General features: G+C 46.6%; 1 protein-coding gene and 1 long non-coding RNA gene across 17 annotated transcripts in view; both read left to right on the top strand.

Moving 5' to 3' along the window:
• The first annotated feature begins 3,487 nt into the window (after window positions 1–3,487).
• On the top strand, window positions 3,488–9,447 carry LOC120404566. Of its 4 annotated transcripts, none has more exons than XR_005598039.1 (6): window positions 3,488–3,554; window positions 5,313–5,386; window positions 6,248–6,616; window positions 7,263–7,438; window positions 7,703–7,863; window positions 9,247–9,447. It is a non-coding gene; the product is annotated as an uncharacterized LOC120404566 (long non-coding RNA). The 4 variants fall into 4 exon arrangements; XR_005598038.1 differs by having other exon boundaries at window positions 3,489–3,791; window positions 5,316–5,386; XR_005598040.1 differs by having other exon boundaries at window positions 3,489–3,791.
• Window positions 9,448–11,318: 1,871 nt separating this feature from the next.
• Window positions 11,319–19,167, top strand: part of LOC120404396 (inositol 1,4,5-triphosphate receptor associated 1-like) — a 29,136-nt gene continuing 21,287 nt past the window's right edge. For 4 of the 13 annotated variants that reach the window (XM_039536854.1, XM_039536853.1, XM_039536846.1 and 1 more), the window contains exon 1: window positions 12,752–13,075. The gene's annotated coding sequence lies outside the window, so the exon portion shown is untranslated. Of the gene's footprint in view, window positions 11,509–12,436; window positions 12,449–12,750; window positions 13,076–13,625; window positions 13,646–14,845; window positions 14,862–17,708; window positions 17,724–19,167 lie in introns of those variants that run through there. The other 9 variants (XM_039536859.1, XM_039536857.1, XM_039536858.1 and 6 more) reach the window with 6 other exon arrangements.

Below are 19,167 nucleotides of genomic sequence, written 5' to 3'. Positions count from 1 at the left end.
GCTAAGAATCCTGGGGGCTCTTTGGGTCAGGGTGTCCCTCTTTCTCCTTGTCCCAGCTGCAGATATCTGTATAGTGGCTGAAGTTCTAGGGCATCATCTCCTGAAGTGGATCATCAAGGCAAATATACTTGTGTCATGGGTCCACAAAATCGGTGCTATGCCCCCAGCGTTGGAACAATCTCTAGGAGGCCTTCACTGTGCTTGACTCTCCTAGGATCCCATTCTTCCTCCAGGGTAACCCATCTCTCTTCACCACCCCCTTAGACTGGACCTCTAGGCCTTCAGCACGCCTGCTTCACACCACAAGCTCTGTTCGGCGAGTCCACCAGAGAGAGAGACTCCTGATGGAGATTTGTACACTCTTCAGAGATTAATGCACCTCAGCAAGCATTTGCAGTGATGCTCGGACAGCATTGTCAAAAGTCGGGTTTATTAGTCAACTGGGACACAGCACAGGAAGGCCTTAGGTTAGCATAGAGACATGACGGTCAAAGCATCGCCCATTCTGCTTAGCCCAGCGCCCAGCCCTGCTGCAGTGAGCCCCGTGTTCAAGCTCTATGCGTCTCTCAGTCCGACCTCCTTGGTCAGACTCCAGGTGAGAGCCCCAATCCGTTCAGCAGCCAATTCTTTTGTTCTGGTGCTGGGGAATGTTGCCCAGCTTCCCTGCTGAGAGGTGGGTGTGACATTCCCCTCTGGTGTTATCTGGCCCGGTGATCTGCTAGGCCACATTAATCCTTGACTCTGGGAGCCAGCCTTACCCTGCTCTGCTGTGAGAGCCCCCCCCCACCCCTGGGCCATTCATGCACAGCCTCTGGCATGTCAGCTGCTCCCAGCTACTTGCAAGCGAATGACACTAGCCAATATCTCTGGTCCCAGACACAACTCTAGGAACCTCCGTCTTGCACTGTCCAGTTATGCCCACTGGATGCTGCAGCTTATATAAATTAATCGATTTAACAAAGACATTGATATGTACCAGGCTTATTATCCCAAGGGGAGCCTCTGACACTCTGCATACCAAACACACTGCTTCAGGTAGAATAAACAAACAGATTTATTAACTATAAAGATCGATTTTAAATTATTATGCATCAAAGCACAAGTCAGATTTGGTCAAATGAAATAAAAGCAAAATGCATTCTAAGCTGATCTTAACACTTTCAATGGCCTTAAAAACATAGCTGCTTCTCACCTAGAGCTGCCTATGTGGGGGCTGAGATTGGCTGAACTATGCCGCTCGGGGTATGAGTGGATTTTTCACACCCTGAGAGACGTAGTTATGTCGATCTAATTTTCTAGTGTAGACCTGGCCTCAGAAAGCCAGGTGCCATTCATACCTGTATCTCTTAGCCAGCCTCGAGCGCAAACGGGCCTTTTCCACCTGCTGAATAACAATGCAGCATATAATGGAAATTGAGGCTCACATAGGATTCATACAAATATTACAGAAAATTGCCACTTCATCACAACTGGATCTTATTAGTTAAGCTTGTACAAGTCACATAATCGTGTCCTTCTGATGGCCCTGTGGAGTTGGTGGTTAGCAATTAGCTTTCAGGGAAGAGAGTTCTGATCATGAACTCATATCCTTTCTATGCTTTAAAACCAAGCCTGTTGGGTTGGGGGCGGGGGGAGACAGTGGCACTGTCCATGTTGATTTAATCAGCTGTTGTGCATATTGCATTTAGGGAAATCCACTGCTAGGACTTTCCTCCTTAATCCCTTTAAGCCCAGGAATGCCCCAAAATTTAGTTTATACTTAAAGTGAAGAGAGCTGACCAAGGAAATGCCTGCTGGGTCATAAATGTAAAACCCTTTAGCGCTAAGTGATCAAAGCTGCTCATCTGTTCCCCACGGACTGGAGTTGAGGGGCAAGGCTGAGGAAGGCGCAAAACATTTACCGCTCACATGCAGTGTCATGGATGAGAATTTGATCCTTTTACTAAGTTTTTAGGCAGTCCTGATGTTCCTCTAGTCTAACGTGCCTTGTTGCAGCTAGTTTTGCATCTGAGTAACTTGTCAAATCATACATGCGTAAGGAACCACTTTGCTTGTGACTCCTGAGCACATAAGATAGTTTTGGCCTTTAAATTATACTGCAGTGCTTCTAAGTCCGACCGTTTGAAACCTCAAGCATGAAAAGAGTGTGGCTAGTTAAAAAACAAAACACATTTGAAACTCTGTTTATATTCCCTTGAAAAGTCCCAGCTTCAGGATTCCCTGCTGGCAATATCCTAGAACAGTTTCAGGTAGGTGTGCCATCACAACCGCTGGTAGGGGAAATGTAGAATCCTATATTAATGTAGGCTATTAACCCATATTTAAAACTTGTTTACAACGTGTTGCCATTCACCTTAACTCACTATTATCGGGATTTAGGAATATATGAACACGTAATCCTCTAGTATTAGCACACAAAGTGATAGCTTGGAAATACATCCCATTATTGAACACGGCACCTAATGTTTAGGCTGCATGTCTTCAGACTTCACAGAAGCTGTCGGTGTCTGACAGATGGGAACCAGGTTACCTGTCACAAGTCACTCGGTAACACTCATCACACTATTGTGGTTCAACTTTAAAACTACCAATCTCCCCCCACTGCTGCTACTGTTTGTCTTTATGAGAGTTGTTAGGCTGTTTTGTCTAAGGCAACGTGCCTCTAGTTAGTGCATTTTAATCATTTGTTGAAATAAGGACGTGCTTAAGAGTGAGATGTAAAGTCTTGCTTGTCATGTCTCATCTGGGAGACGTCTCTCTATGTACTTAGCACCGCTCTGGCTTTATGGTCTATGGGATCTCTACCATCAAAGATCTCAGGGTAGTTAATAAGCATCTCTGTCCTCCTCTAGCACCATGACTTCAGCGAGGACGTTGCCACAAGGCAATGCTATGCCAGGCTCTGGGTATGCACAGTGCAGGGTGAGTTTGGGCAGGCAGGGTGGTCCCCACACCCCAAGCATTCTGGGAAATCCCAGCAGGCTGTGTACCCTGGCCCACAGATGTTTTTTTTGCTGGCTCTGACAAAGCAGCCTGGGCTTCAAAGCCAAGCATCAAGCCAGCTTCCCAACTTGCTAAATCCTCAGCCGGTATGAAAGCGCCCCGCAGGGCTGCACACGCACTGCTCTGCTTCTGCTGAGCTTGGCCTGGCGCTGGAACCAGGGGGTGCTAGTTTGGTCCAATGGCTCTCAGCACCCCGGTCTAGCCCCCTCCAGCGCTTGGCACGTGGACTCCCGGCTCTCCCGCTATCAGAACATCCAGCAGCGTGTAGGGAAGGAAATCACTGCGCGCGGCTGCCCTGCGCATCAATCTGCGGGGGGGGGGGGTGCGGTGCACGCTCTGCCTCGCTCAAGATGGCGCCCATACAAAGCCATTTTCCATTTCCCTCCGCCTCTACCAAAATGGCGTCCCATGGGCGCCAACGCCCAACTCTCGCGAGAGCGCAACGCCCAACCCTCGCGAGAGCAGGCCCCTATTTATTAGGAGCGTGTAGTAAAAGCCCACCCCCGCGGCTACCTCAGGCGGGCGGCCCGACGGGGGGGAGGGGGCTGAAGGTTGGATTCGGTGCCGCCTGCCGGTGGGCCCGGCTCCTGCATTAGGCGCGGCCCCCCGGGGAATTGGCTCCGTTGGGGGCTGAGCCGGCCACGCGCAGGGCCGGGCCGGGCCTCCCCTGGGATCTGTTCTGGGGCCGCTTGGCTTCAGCACCTTCCTCAGTGATGTAGAGACTGGTGTAGCCAGCGCGTATAACGTTTGGGGACGATACCAAGCTGGAAGGGGGTGCAAGCGCTTTGGTAGATGGGATTAAAAATTCAAAATGATCTGGAGAAACTGGAGAAATGGTCTGATGTCAATAGGCTGAAATTCAATAAGGGCAAATGCAAAGTTCTCCACTTAGGAAGGCACAGTCACTTGTACACACACAAAATGGGCACTGACTGCCTAGGGTGGAGTGCTGCAGAAAGGGATCTGGGGGTCATAGTGGACCACAAGCTACATGAGTCAACAGCGTAGCACTGTTGCAAGAAAAGCAAACATCCTTCTGGGATGTATTAGCAGGAGTGTTGTAAGCAAGACACAAGAAGTAATTCTTCCCCACTACTCTGCACTGATTAGGCCTCAAGTGGAGTATTATGCTGACGAAGTGGGTATTCACCCACGAAAGCTCATGCTGCAAAATGTCTGTTAGTCTATAAGGTGCCACAGGATTCTTTGCTGCTTTTACAGATCCAGACTAACACGGCTACCCCTCTGATAAGTGGAGTATTGTGTCCAGTTCTGGGTGCTACATTTCAGAAAAGATGTGGACCAATTGGAGACAGTCCAGAGAAGTGCAATAAAAATGATTAAAGGTCTAGAAAAAATGACCTGTAAGGGAAGAGTGAAAAAATTGGGTTTGTTTAGTCTGGAAAAGAGATGACTGAGAGGGGTCATAAGTTTTCAAGTATATAAAAGGTTGTTAGGAGGAGGAAGAAAAATTGTTCTTAACCTCTGAGGATAGGACAAGAAGCAATGGGCTTAAATTGCAGGAAGGATGCTTTAGGTTTGATATTAGGAGAAACTTCTTAACTGTCAGGGTGGTTAAGCACTGGAATAAATTGCCTCGGGAGGTTGCGGAATCTCCATCATTGGAGATTTTTAAGAGCAGGTTAGACGAACACCTGTCAGGAATGGTCTAGATAACTAATCCTGTCATGAGTGCAGGGGACTGGACTAGGTGACCTCTCAAGGTCCCTTCCAGTCCTATGATTCTAGTCCCAGCTCCTGACAGAGGCTTAGCGACATGCAGAACATGGGGTTGTGTCCCTGACTGTTTTGGCTAATAGCCATTGCTGGACCTGCCCTCCATGAATTTAGCTAGTTCTTTTGTGAACCCAGCTATATTGTATAAACTCTTTGAGGAAGAAACTGTCACTGTGGCTGCTTTTCTCATTTGGGTTTTGTGGCTTCAGCATCATTGGGGCTGTGGAATGAAATGGGCTGAAAAGAGAAATTGTTACTGTATTGAAAAACAGGGATTCCCCGTGCTCTGAGCCCTGAGATTATTGAACATAAAAGAACAAAGGATCTAATTTACAATTCAACATTGTTGCTGTCACTTCCATTTTTATTACTGCTGCACTAGCCCCTGTTGTATTCTTTAATGTTTAATGTTTAATTCCCCCAGAATGCTGCAGGCTAACCGGCTACCCTGGTTGGTGGGATTAAAGGTGGTTTTAGGTGCTAATGTACCTGCAGTTGCATCCTGTACAGAGTGATTAATTCAGTTGATCCTTTCAAGTTTCTGATCTGCTCTTTGTCTTTCAAATCCCCAGCAGTAAGTTTCCTGTGACACCCTGTACAATGCAGTGCTGTAGATCCTGCAAGGGACTCAAGTGAAACCACGCAAGTAAGAACTCTCCTCTGTTTTGTGGGTAGTGCTGTTGGTGTCACTAGGCATAAATCTAGGTAACTCGGGAGGATGGCTTTGGGCCTATGTGACCCAAAGTACCTTTATGTAAAGTGCTTTTGTTAGCCTTACTAAACTTTTGTAACCTCTTGTGTTATGTGCTGACTACTGGCAGCTGCAAGGCTGCTTGACACTAGATGTAGCCAATACTAAATAAGATAGGCGGAAAGCAGATGCTGTAATTAAAGTTATATGCATGAGAACGTAGCCCCCACGGTGGGAAAGTACAGATAACTGTTCACAGAAGAGGTACTAACGAGCTAAAGTGGTTTTTGCCAAGTATGATTTTACCTGTTTAGTGTAATTGCTATTGCAAAGTGTATTTGGTACATGGGAATAGACGGGAGGGGCAAGAAGGGGGGTAAGGAGGAGGAGTGTGGGGGGAATGGAAATGCTTAGCTGAAATCATGTATAAAGAGAGAGAGCTGTTTGTATCGGTGTGCAGGATTTGAGATTGCTATGTCTCCCTTGCACCTTATTTGGGCTCAAATAAACCTGGTTTTGCTTCTCCACCCTGGTGTGTTAATTAGTGCGGCGCACACCGGGCAACGAACCCCCACTGTTGCTGTCCTCGGCCCTCTGTGCTGGCAACAGTGCCTTTCCCCAAATGCCAACTCCATGACTGGAAATCTCTGGTGAAGAGAGAATAGGATTTGTGGCAGAGTATCCATGCTCTGCTAACTATCATCACAGCTTTTCCCATGCATATTGATTTTCATCTTGTTTTACTGGGTTCTTAAATTCTAACTTTGGGTGAATCTGCAGTTACTTGAAGCTTCTTTTGTTTGTTCTGTTCTTCAGGTTTGTGGAAACTGTGGAGCTGCTGATCAGCCTGAAAAAACTATGACCCACAGAAGGACAAACATTTCTGGCACAGTCTGGCTTGGCACCTCTCTGATTCCACCCAGCCTTTGGCCTGCAACCTTCTCCCTCCAGGCACTTTGAATGTACATGTGGTTGGCAACACGTTGACTGCTTGATACAATGGCAGGAGGGTGCAGTGCTGAATTGCCCGGGTAGTTCATACACCCCCCGTCTCCAAGTGGTATGGCTGGACAGACCCCTATCCTGGGTCTTAAAATGTGAGCGGAGATGTGGTGAGGCTCCTGTGCTGATCCCTCTGACCAGTTGGAGAAGCCAGATTAGAGGCAGGTGGATAAAGATTCACAGGTGATTGTTATAAGGTTTCTGGGCTGTAGCTCTGCCTGCTCCCTCAAGGTGTGTGGTGCTGACAGTGCAGAAGGACAGTGTGGGGGTGTCATCTTCCCTTCCTGACAGGCTCACGTCCTTCCTGTGCCCTAAATTCTCACTCTGCATGCTGGGGGTCCAGTGACACTGATGAGGCCAAAGCCGTCAAATATCCCTCATGTGGACATCAAGGTCTGAAGAAGATATATACATACAGAGAACGTGAAAAGGTGAGAGTTGCCCAACCAACTCTAAGAGGCTAATTAATTAAGATGGTTGGGCAACTCCCACCTTTTCATGTTCTCTGTATGTATATATATCTCCTCACTATATGTCCCATTCTATGCATCCAATGAAGTGGGCTGTAGCCCATGAAAGCTTATGCTCAAATAAATTTGTTAGTCTCTAAGGTGCCATAAGTACTCCTGTTCTTTTTGCGGATACAGACTAACACGGCTGCTACTTTGAAACCTGTAAATATACAAAGAGCCTTTGTTGCTAAGAACCATTAAGTGCTCACAACAGTTTGCAAGTTTCTCTAAGTGAGGTGTAAATCAAACTCTGTATTAAAATAGGTGTGGGCAGAAATGCAATGTTCTATGCATTAATCTCTTTTTTTTTTCCATAGCTAAGAAGTACAGTGCCTTTCTGGCTTCAGAGTCCCTCCCATCAGAGTCCTGATCAGATTCCTCTCATCTTGGGTCAGGGTCTGAACAAAGCTGCCAAGTTCCCCTCCCTCTTTGCTCACAATGAAAACATGGTAGCCGAGGTCAATGAAGTCCAGTCTATCATCAAATGAAAAAGGTAAACAATAAATGCAGAACACCAGACCCCAGAAGTCAGTTACACAGCATGTGATGGGAGTCAGCATGTAATGAAGTTATTGGCTGCCTGCCATTATACGTGGATTTGCACTGTCAGGGCTGGACTGCAGTTTTCCTCCAGTGTTGTTAAGGAGGCTGCTAGTGGAAAATATCTTGTCAATCTCAGTTTGTGTGTTTAGGGAACACAAAGCATTCAGATGTAACCTGAGGATGGAGGGAATTTACAATTTGTTTTAAACTACAGATGCAAGTTAAGGGGCCTGAACTTGGAAAATGCTGAGGGCTCTTGATGTTCACTGAAGTCAGTGGGAATTAAGGACATGCGCAGCACCTGGCATGATTGGCTCCTGCAGTTAGGGAGGATCAAGTGGTCAAGCTTCAGATAGCCAGGAATTAGGAAAATAGGTTTGTATTATATAGACTGATGTATGTAGTAGCTGAAACTTTATTCTTAATACTGTGTAAATGAACTTCACAGTCTTACAGGTGAAACAGTGAGTTTCGAGTAGTGTTTTCTTGTATTTGCTTTAAAAGTTTAACTTTCAAGAAAGTTAATATAGAGGATGGAACCAGAGTTTTAAATGAACACAGCCCTAATTCAAATGCTTAATCTTCATGTCTGGCATCATGATGGTTGAAACCTGACTCAGCAAATATTGCTTGACTGAGTATTCCCCATCAAGCTTAATTGGCCACTTGATTTAAAAACAACTTGAATGAACCAAGAGCAAAAGTGGTAGTCTTTGAACATATCAATCTTTCACTAAACAGCTTGAGCTACTGAATTCCTGGCACTGCAGCATTTGATCTATTGTTTCTATTTTAAACTTTTCTTCAATCTGTAATCTGGCTATATATCATAGATTTGAGCAAATTTGGTACCCAGGGTGTAGTGTTTACAGAAGGAAAAGCAAAGCTTGGTGGCTGAGATGCAAAAAGGCAGAAATAATATCCTAATGATTTTTCTAATATGAAAAATATAAACAAAACAGATTATTGTAAAACAAATATTCTGTGCAGCATGGATTAGTGATTTTGTGGAACCTGTTGGTTGGGGAGGAGAGATTTATCTTTAAAAATTTTATTGCATAGTGTAGGGAGGAGAGTGTATTGGACTGGGTATTGATAAATTTCAGTTCTCTTCCCTGGTCTGTCATTGATCTTTTGGTGTAGAGCAAGTCACTTAACCTCTGCCTCAAGTTTCTGATCTACAAAACAAGAATAATCATACTTACAACCTTTTTTAAAGTACTTTGAGATCTTCTAATAAAAAGTACTGTATAATTAGCTGACTAGTTTAATCTTCAGCAAAGATTGCACCCAGTTTTTTAGCATACATGTTTCGTTACAGCATGTGGAAGCCAGTGGCAAAGTTATGTCTGGTTTTTTGATAAAGGAACTGAAAAACTTAGGTTGAGCTTGGTCGAATGTAAAGCTGTTCAGATCTAAATTTCACAAATGGTGCATTTAATGGAGTCTTCAAGTATCAAACTCTGGAAACTTTGGAATTCCATAAAGCATTTCCAGGCTGTGGAGGAATTGTTGTAATTGGGGAATTGTAAACCCTGTAGTGTAACATTTTATCTTTTAAAAAAAGATTTATGGGAAGACTCAATTGCAGCCTACAGATGGATTCCAAAGATTTAAACCAGCCCCTTAATCTAATTATGTACATATTTTGATGACTGAATCTACTTAAGCTATTGTATGGTTGTCTTTAAACTGACTGTACTATAAAGTCTGTATCAGTGTAGCTGAATGATGACATTGTCCTTCTCCCTGCCCCAGGTGCTTTGTCTGGCAGTGGCTGTTGGCCATGTAAAAATGACTGAAGATGAGCTAGTCTACAACTTTCACTTGGCCATCGACTTCCTGGTGTTCTTGCTGAAGAACTGTCAGAATGTGCATGTTGTACATCAAGAGTACCATGGGGAAACCACAGCGTCTCTACTAAACTGGCAGTAATAAATGTTTCAGAGCACCCAGTCACTCTGTGTCTGTTTCTCCTCATCCACAGAGTTTTCAGTCGTGTTAGGACTCTTGCTCCCAATCCTTTTGAGTAGCTGTCTCATTCTATTAGGCTGTACCTTGGCATTGTCAGTCACCTTCTGCGTACTTGTTTATAACTTAACCTTTATTGGAGCTGCTTGTGATTCAGCATTTTAGAGCAGTGATTCTCACCCCAGGGATGCACATACCCCCCTCTAGCTATTTGCTTAGTGTTACGACAGATTACATGAAATGCACTAGCCAAGTCAATACAATCTAAACTTTCATACAGACAATGACTTGTTTATATTGCTCTATGTACTTACATTTCAGTGTATAGTACAATATTTATATTCCAATCGATTTATTTTATAATTATATGGTAAAAATCAGAGTAAGCAATTTTTCTGTACTAGTCTGCTGTGACACTTTTCTATTTTTGTCTGACTTTGTAAGCAAGTCGTTTTTAAGTGAGGTGAAACTTGGGGGTACGCAAGACAAATCAGCCTCCTGAAAGGGGTACAGTAGTCTGGAAAGGTTGAGAACCACTGTGTTAGAGCAGCCCTTATGCCACAGAGAGTACCTAAAGTTAAATGAGGAGCAGCCACAGTTAAATGACAGGGATCAGCAGGGAGGCTTCACATAAAGATGAGCTGCAAAGCCAGATGCGTTGAGCAGATTCCCATCCTGAAGGCTCTCACCAGTTAGTCAGGAGCCTTCAACATGAAAAGATTTCTTTGATTAAACCTTTTTAAAGCCCTTCTTAGAATATGATGTCTTTCACAGAATTTTATAAACCCTGCCCCCCCCCGCCACCCAATCAGTTTTAAAATCCAACCAAGAGTGTATGCCTTTTTTTTTTAAAAACTCCAAAGAGGAGTAGTATTTTATAGCTCAGCAAAGCCTTAGCATGGATAGACCCATAACTGGCCTTTATCTTGAGAGTACTGAGAAGTAGGCACGTTTGAATTAATGGTATGGTTCATAGAGACACCATGAAGAGAAATATTAAATCTGCCTGAATTTTGTTGTCTTCCGATAACACTTAGGACAAAACTCTTAAGATATTAGAAGGGAAAATATTTCTCTTTTTCAGTTGATTTACTTCATATATTTGACAATGTGTATAGTTTCCTCTTGCGGGTCTAAGTCACAGTAAGATTGACAGAAACTTCCTAAAAGTGTGTAATTGTAAAATCTCAAATTTGCGAAGGGTCTGAAACTACTTCCAACTAACATCTTGGAAAAGACATGCATTTGACTGTCCCTCTAATGGAAATATACATAGCAGGTTATGTTCCCTTCCCAGTGAAAACTCAGTGGGAGTGGCAAACTTGTCAGTGTGCCTGTGTGAAATGGGGAGGTACCTCAAATGTTATAGAAGAAAGAAAAATGCTTGGAAAGCTGTTTTACTGTACTTCCTTCTAAAAGGATAAAGAAATAAGGTTTAAATACAGTAAAATCAATGCTTGCTGTTAGTGGAGTTTCAAACCACACTGACTAGTCTTGGCAGAGATTTTCTGCTTCATTGAAATCCTCCCAGGGTGACATTGCTCTTTAAATGCTTTTTAGCAGGTTTCTGGGTTACTAGGGATCACTGGATATATTTGAATTCAAAACTGCTTCTCCAATTTCACTGGCCTGTCACCTGCTTTGTTCCAAGGAAAAAGCATGCAGAAAATCCATGTCTGTTTATGATTTGAAACAACGTTACCTTTCTAATGAGCTCAGTACGAGAGAGAGAGATGGCAGGTAGCCCTACACTGTATATCCACAGAGAACAGGACCAGAAAGGCTAGTCAAAGAAGATTCCCCTCAGCTGGCTTGCCAGTTTGTTTGAACTTTGGAGAAGACCTCATGTACAGATGGTAAAAGTCACTTGGACTCACTCTTTCACCTTGGCTGAGACTGCTAACAATGGAGTTAATTACTCAAGACTTTCAGTGGCTTTTATAATGGTACCTGTTTACTTAAAACTAGACTTAGCACAATTCTGCAGGCTACTGAGCAACAGTTAGTTTTTGAGAACCTGATCCCTACCAACCTGTACTTTGGAACAAGGTGAGTAGAAACCCACAGGTGAAGTCTTCATGTTCTATTACCAAGTCCCTGAGCCATCCCCTTTCCTGGGATCTGTACTCTGCTTTCTCTGTTCAGCAGGTTACTAATAAATCTTCACCTTCGTTTCCAGAATGTACTGAGGCACCATCAAGGGAACAAAATGCCTTATTCACTTTTTGGGTTTCAGGGGGAGAATCACTGTTTGCCAAACATGCAAAAAAGAGAGATTGAGCTTTCCAGGTAGTATGGTAACATTCTCAGGAGTGTCTCTCTAACTTGACAAGAGTTAGTGAGCAGGATGTACAGCACCATGCTGACGGAGGGAGGAGGTACCTGCTCTGCAGCTCTCTACTGCTGATATACAGGTAATTCCTTTATTTTAAAAGGACAGACATCAGCTCCTGCTTAGTAATATTTACTCCAATCTCCTGGAGCCAAAACAATATGCCTTCTAATAAGAGCTATGTGATAGCTTCAGAAATCCTATAGTGGCTTCAGTGGGGCAGCTAGTGGCCCGAACTGAGCCACTAACATCCTATGAGCTTTTCATGCTCAAAGAAAACATGGCGATAGCAGCGGTGAGCTGTCTCCCATGGTGACTTGGGATTATCCTTAGGCAAGGTAAAAGGCTGGCATCACCTTGACACAGTTAATGTAGTGTGCCGTTGCCTATTGTTCCTGTAGGGCTTTTTAGTTGTAGCCTAGAAAAAGGATATAGGACTACAGCTGTGTCACTGGCCAGTGATCCCGTCTTCGCACCAAAGGGTTAAAGGTTTTAGCTCCATTATACTGGCCAAGCTTGAATTTGGGTGTTCATTCAGTTTACCTCAATTCCCCCTTGTTTTAGACAGTATTGGTCACTTCCTGCTCCAAATTGTTAAAACAGCTGCCCTATTCCACCCTGGCAGTGGCTGCTTTTCAGTGGCAAGTAGTCACTCAGGTATGCTTTATGCTCCTGTAACTCAGGTTCAGGTTTTGTGTCAGAATTGTGTAGCATCTGCAGTTGTGTGAAATCAGGTGGAGCTTAGATGTTTTGATGAAGTTTTGAGCTGAGATTTTGTTCAGGACTGAAATTCCAAGCAAGAGCAAAGAGAATGGGTACATTTCCTATGGCTTTACTAGGAGCCTTCTTAATCCTAAAATTCTCTCATATCCTGGCTGCTTGTTTTATGGGTGCTGTTGCTGAAGGTGTGATGGCTAATAGATAGTTGCCAGCTGGGGAAGTTGGTGCCACGGTAAGGTGCATTGGCTTGTTTCTTGCTTGTTGCTGAGCCATGCCCTCCACACAGATCTAACCAATCATGCCTGCAGCATCAGCAGCCACTGTCATCTGAGCAGCATGCTTTGCAAGCAAAGGACTGGATAATCCCCCACCATCGCAGTTGTTTCTGTTTGAAAGCAGGTTAAGGAAGCTTTGGAGGGAGCCTGGGAAGGATGTGGCTGTAGTAGGCTGCATCAGTTAAGGGGGTGGTAGATCTCACAGCGGCGCACAAGGCGTGTAAGCCCAGAATCCAGAAAAAGCAGCTGCTGCTCACGTCTGAGGGAGCCTGTGGAAGTCTTCTATCAGGTTATTACTTTGTCTCTCAGTTAATGATGCTTAGCTGGAATGTGTCTCTGCATGGGGTGCTTTAATGCTTTCATTTGGTGCAGGCTACGTTATGTTTAGATTTAAAACACAGTTTAAAGGGAAATCTTTATTACCAGACCAAAGGCATTGAGAGACCAGAGTACAGAGGTTTGGTCTATAAGGTCTCAGCCAGCCAGCAGGGCTGGTACTGATCAAGGGGGAACATCTCTTGTTAATTTCAATGCTGGGCTTTGTAAATCTTCAGAGGCAGCTAGAGCAAATGCCCCCTTCATGCCCACGCCACACTGATTACTAGGTTGTAAGCTTGGGGGCAGGGTTTGTGTCTGATGCACCTTCTAGGTGATGAAAAAATAACATTTGACCCTTCCAGCAGGACAGGGCCAGCAACTCAGCTCATGGATGGAGCATGGTACTGGGGAGTTCATGGTCTGCTTTAGATCTGCTTTAACAGGCATACAATTAAAAATACAGCTGATGTGCATTAACCTGGGCTCTCCCCTTTTGGCTTCTTGCTCACAACTAGGGGGCCCGCTTACGTGAAGGGTTTGGGTAAGGCCTGATCCAGCAACCTTAATAGCAAAGGTGCTGTCTCTGGGGGATGAACTGCATGGAACAGAACACCTCCCTTCCCCCACCCCCGATAGGTTTGTTCAAGAGTTAATAGGTTAAAGTATGTGGATGTTTGGCCTCTTGCCCTCCAATATGGGGGTGCGTCTGCACCCCTGTGGTATTGGGGTGTGTGGGGCAGCAGGCTCTCATGCCAGGTCCCTTTGCTGCTCTGAGCCCTGTGGAAGCAACAGCTGGAGGCAGCAGTGCCACTGTGGGGTGGATGGGGGAGGGGAGGGAGGCTGGAAGGGAGGCTGGCTCTACTCTCAGCTGGAGGAGAGAAGCTCTGAACCACTTCAGTGGGTATCCTATCTTGTGTTTCTGGCAGTTATCCATGCAAATTTCTGATCGGCCCAAAGTGGCTGCGAGTAGCAATGAGTTCCACAGCACTATACATTGAAGAAAAAGCCACAGTCTATAGGAGGGTGTCCTATTTACTTTCCCCAAACCATCTATTTTATATATTTTGGTCATGTCCCCTCTTTTCTATCTTTGAAAAGCCTGACCCTTCAGTTTAATCTCGCCATGCTGGTGTATCTGTCGTTGTTGTTACCCTTAGCTGACCTCCTATTTCTGTCTAATTCTTTAAGATTATCTATTTACTTGTTGCTCTTCCTCCAGGTTGGATCATGAAAACAAGCCCTTCCCTAGTATGTACTGTTTTGGTTGCAACTTCTAAGGAAGTGAATATTTAAGTTTTTTATGTAAATAAAATTGTACTACACCCTTTTTTGGCTAAATCTTACCTTTTGTGTCTAACCTATCTCATTGTGTTGCTAATGGATTAGAGAAGACAGAATTCAGCAGAGAGGGAGCCAGATCGGTGGTCTGGACTCCTGGATTCTGTTCTCTAGTTTTGTTACTGACTCCTCAGTAATTGACTTGAGCTCTCTGTACTGCCATTTCTCCATTTTAAAATGGGGATAATGATATTGACCAACCTTTGGAAAGAGCTTTAAAACAGCCAGGCACTAGATTTTAAATATGGATGTTTAATGCCCATGCATAGAAGCCAACTGGAAAATGCTGAGAGCTATAGGTAGAACTCACTACACAGGTGTGAAAGTATTTATAAAGTGTGATGCTGCTCCATTTTATTGCTTATTAACTGCACCTGTGACTTGGCTTCTGCCTATTGCAGATCTTGGGACTAACTCAGGTACTTGGTTCCTCTCACCCTAATGTCTGAGTATCTTTCTTGTATTTGTCCTTGAAACATGCCTGTGAGGGAGGGCTGGGCTATTTCCATTGTACACGGTGGGAGCTGAGGCACACAGAGGCTAAGTGACTTGCCTAAGGTCGCCAGGAGTTGGTTGTAAGGCAGGGACTTGAACCGAGGACTTCCAAATCACTAGGCCATCTTTCCTCTCACCCACTAGTCTAATGCAGCTCAGTCCTGAACTGCAGACCCTTCCCCTGCTTGCTATTCTGTGCCCACGCTAGTGCCCTAACCCCTGGATGATCTGGCATCTGTCAGATGTTTCCTGCCTTTGCCTCCAGTTTCTCCAAAAGCTTGATGATGACCAAGGAGTGCTGTATTAAAAGGGCTTATTTTCTTTCTTGGGGCTGGCTTGCTCTCTGAACTGTACAGTGGACTAGCGCAGAGCTGGCGTGACCCCAAGGCACCAAAATCGAAAGAAATGAGAGAGAGAGAACAGGGAGGGGGTTGGGGAGAAATCTTGCTCTCAATAAAGGTTTTAGAGTATGAAAAGAAGGGGGTGAAACTTGACAGTTAACGCCTTGCAAAATGTCCAGGCAAGATCTCAATCCACCCACAGTAATTATACTTAGCTCTCATATAGCTCTGCTCAGATTTCAAACATCTAAAAAATGTTTAATAAGTTCTAATTGTGATGAACCCTTATTATTGTTCCTAAGCTTTTATTACTAATTACTAGTATTACTGTGGCCCCCAACAACGACCAGTGCCCAGGTGTGCTAGGGGCCGTACAGACAATCCAATCCTGGAAGGGTTAACAGGCCTTTTCAAGGCCATGATCTTGCAAATAAGTCAATGGGCCTATTCCCAGTGCATAAGAGTAGGTCTTTTTATGAGTAGGGCCTTAAACATTTCTGGGGTTACTGCCTCTAAGAGAACTCAGTATGTTCTGGCAGTTCTACTTTTCTGGGCGTGGGGTGTGGAGTTTAAGCAGTAACCACCTCACCCCAAAACTTTGGGGATGTTGTGAAACATTAATACAGGTCTGAGCATCGAGGTTGTTTTGGAAGCCTGATCCAAATTTCAGGCAGCTTCTGGGGCATGGAGAGCACGTGGGAAGTGAGTAGGTAGACGGTACAGGGAATTGTGGGATAGGTGTTGGAGGACTGTGTAAATGGGAGCCCAGCTACCTGTGCTTTTGCTGCCTCCCCATTGCAAAATGGGCAGGTAGGGATGTGGGCAGAGCTCAACACGCTCTCTGCCCCATACTCCGCTGCCGAGCACACCAGCGTGGGTTCAGTGCATGTGTGGGTTCTGAGTGCGCATGTCTGGCAGTAACACACCAAGCCTACGGTACTATTTGCAGGACTGGGACAGGTGGGTCTAGGTGTGTCCAAAACGAAAGGCCCGGCCCCTCAGCTAAAGAGGGAGGAACTGCCCAGTCCAGGCTGCAGTTGAGTACTGGGGACAACGAAGGAGAAAACAGGAATGAGTGAGGTCCAAAGGTTAAAACTCAGGGAACCAGAAGGGGACACTGAGCAGGGAACCCCAGGCAGTGCCCACTGCTGCTCAAAGGCATCTAGGGACTTGGTGGATGCCACCCAGAGGACCTCAGCCTGGAGGCATGATACAAGGGAGCAGACACAGGCCCCACAGCTGCAGAGCACCCCCTGTCCAGCCTCCTCCTCCTGCTGTGCTGGATGGATGTCTTGGCCAGCTGAGAAGGTCCCACGACATTGCGAGGCCGTGGCTGGGGCGTGCCTAGATCAGGAGGTGCAGCCAGAACTTGTGAGCGTTTCCAGAGGAGCCGGAAGAGGGGGCTGAGCCTGCCGTGTGGACACACCGCCAAACTGTGCGATTTTTCTGCCTACTTCTTGGCTGCTCATCCAGGGAGCTTTTGGCTGTTCCTCCCCCTGCAGCAGCACCAGGAGGGTTGAGTGTTACCACTTTAGGATTTCAGTAGCAAGTCTCAGAAAAGGCAGAGTCACTACTCCCCTTGGGCCGGGAGGCTTGGGTGACTGTGTGCTCTAGGGCTGTATCTGCTCTGAGACTGCATGGGGGTCTCTCCTGCCTGGGGGCAGCTGCTCATCTTTAGCTCCTAAGGCCATCGCCTGACTGCAGCTTTAATCTTATTAAGGGAACAAGCTGCTTTATGGGCTGCAGTGCGATTTGATCAGTAGGGGCAGCTGCATTATGCTGCTGGCAAGAGAGCGGGGGGTCACAGGGAGGGTGATGCAGTGCTGGGGAAAAGGAAATCGGGGGCCTGTTGTGGCAGGGAATGGGGGAAAACGGGGTGGGAGGGTGCGCTAGGCCTGTACATTGGGGGCAGTGGTGGTGCAATGCTGGGGGGAAGATATGGGGTTACTATGGAGATAGCTGCCGTATAAACATCTTGACTTGTGCTAATGAAATCCTTGAGAGACAAACGTCAAGTTTTCTGGAGACAGCAGGGGGCTTCCTTCACCATTTCCATGCTGGGTCAGTACCACGTCTCCCCCCGACCCGGCAGCAGTGCCTCACCTTCCCAGGTGTGGAGCTTTACCCACTCTCCCCTTCCACGTACCAGGGGTAGCTCTTTCTTGAAGGGCTTTGAGCTCTGCTGGCAAACGGCTGGAAGGAGCCGAAAGCATTGCAAGCGCGCAGTGTTTACAAGGCGGCAACGCAGCTTATAAACAAGGGGCTTCTTTAACGGCTGGGAGCAGGGAAAGCACATTCCAGGGAGAGCGCGCCTGCTGGGAGATCAGCTTCCTGGAGCAGCCTGGCCTGACTGGGAGACAAGAAACAGCATCTTCACAAATGCTTAATCCTTGACCTCCTCAGAGCACGCTCCAAGCACGAATGCATCCTCGGGGCCCTTGGGAGGTAGGTGTGTCAGACAGGGGAAATGAGGTGCAGAGATGAAGGGATTCACCCAAGGCCAGAGACGATCGCTGGCAGAGCCACTGGGCCGTCATTCTTGGTAGCAAGCAGAACAGCACTGAGAGGCTATTGGGTGCGGTGGGAGGAGAGCCCAAGGAGGTAGAGGAGTAGCCCAGGTGGCATTACCCTGCCTGAGCTCTCCCCACCCGCCTGCTGCCTGGAGCCCCCTCATCTTGATAAAGTGCCATAGAATGGTATTGCACCAAACGCTTGGCCACAGAAAAGGACAATACCTTGGCCTGCTCCAGCGTCTTCTGTGGGAAGATTGGAAAGTGCCTCAGTGAACGAAGATTCACGTCAGTCCTGTGAGGCCGGGCAATTGTATATTTTACATTGCAAGTTCCTTGGGGCAGGGGCTGGCACTGACTATACTGCACCTATCATAACGGGACCCTGACTTTGCCTCCAGTAGAAATTTGTAGGTAAGTTTTACATCTGGGGAAACAGGCCCAGAGAGGGGAAGGGACTTGCCCAGGTCTCCTGACTCTCAGTCGAGCGCTTGATCCCCTAGCTCACCCTCCCCTGTAATGAACACTAGCTGGGATGAGAGATGTTAGAGGCAAGGGTGTAAGGTGGAGTTTTCAGCTGAGCTTTGAAACCAAGTGGACCACTGAGGCGAAAGAGGGAAACAGAGAGGTCACAGGCTGAATGGGAGGAGCTGCAGGGGAGGGTCTCGCCCTGGTGGTGGAGAGGAACGAGCTGGGATCAGATGAGGCCAAGGTCCATGAGACTGGCTCATATACCCCAAGAGAGACCCAGTGGTGCAGGGGAATGGGACCACTTGTGTGTGTGTGTGTGAGAGAGAGAGAGAGAGAGACAATATTGTATTTCTCTCGATGCCTGAGACTCAGAGGAATTTGATTCCTTGTGGTGGGAGCAAAGGGCTAGCAGCAAACCCCTGGGTTTGATCCCTGTCTCTGCCACTGACTTAGAATGGAAGTGACTTGTCCAGGGTCATATACTGTGTGCCTCAGTTTCCCCAGTTGTCAGAAATGGATCAGTTGGCTCCCTCCCGGGCGGAGGGGGGGCAGAGGGAGTATTGTCAGGCTTAGTTCATTAGTCTGCCAAGCGATTGGAGATCAGTGGATGGAAGGGGCTAGAGGGCTATTAGCCTGCCCAGCGCCCTGCCTGCCCCCTGCCGTGGGCTTGGCAGGGGAGGGGGCAGCGTGGCGGTGAGCTTTGTGTATATAACTGAGAAAAAGCCAGGCTGTGGGAAGGGAGCAGCCGTAAACAGATGCTGCGACAGCAGAAGAATGTCCCACTGGGCACAGCGCTGCGGCGGCAGGGAGCTCTCCCTGGGCCCACCCTCTCCACTGCCTGCTTCTCCAAAGCCACGTCCTAGGGGAGGGTCTTTCCTCCGAGAGCCCAAGACCTGTCGAAGGTAGGC

This window comes from Mauremys reevesii, linkage group 4, assembly GCF_016161935.1.
Source record: "Mauremys reevesii isolate NIE-2019 linkage group 4, ASM1616193v1, whole genome shotgun sequence".
NCBI classification, from domain to species: domain Eukaryota; kingdom Metazoa; phylum Chordata; order Testudines; family Geoemydidae; genus Mauremys; species Mauremys reevesii.
Note: the sequence above shows the minus strand (reverse complement) of the source record. Positions and strands in the feature narration are given on the sequence as shown.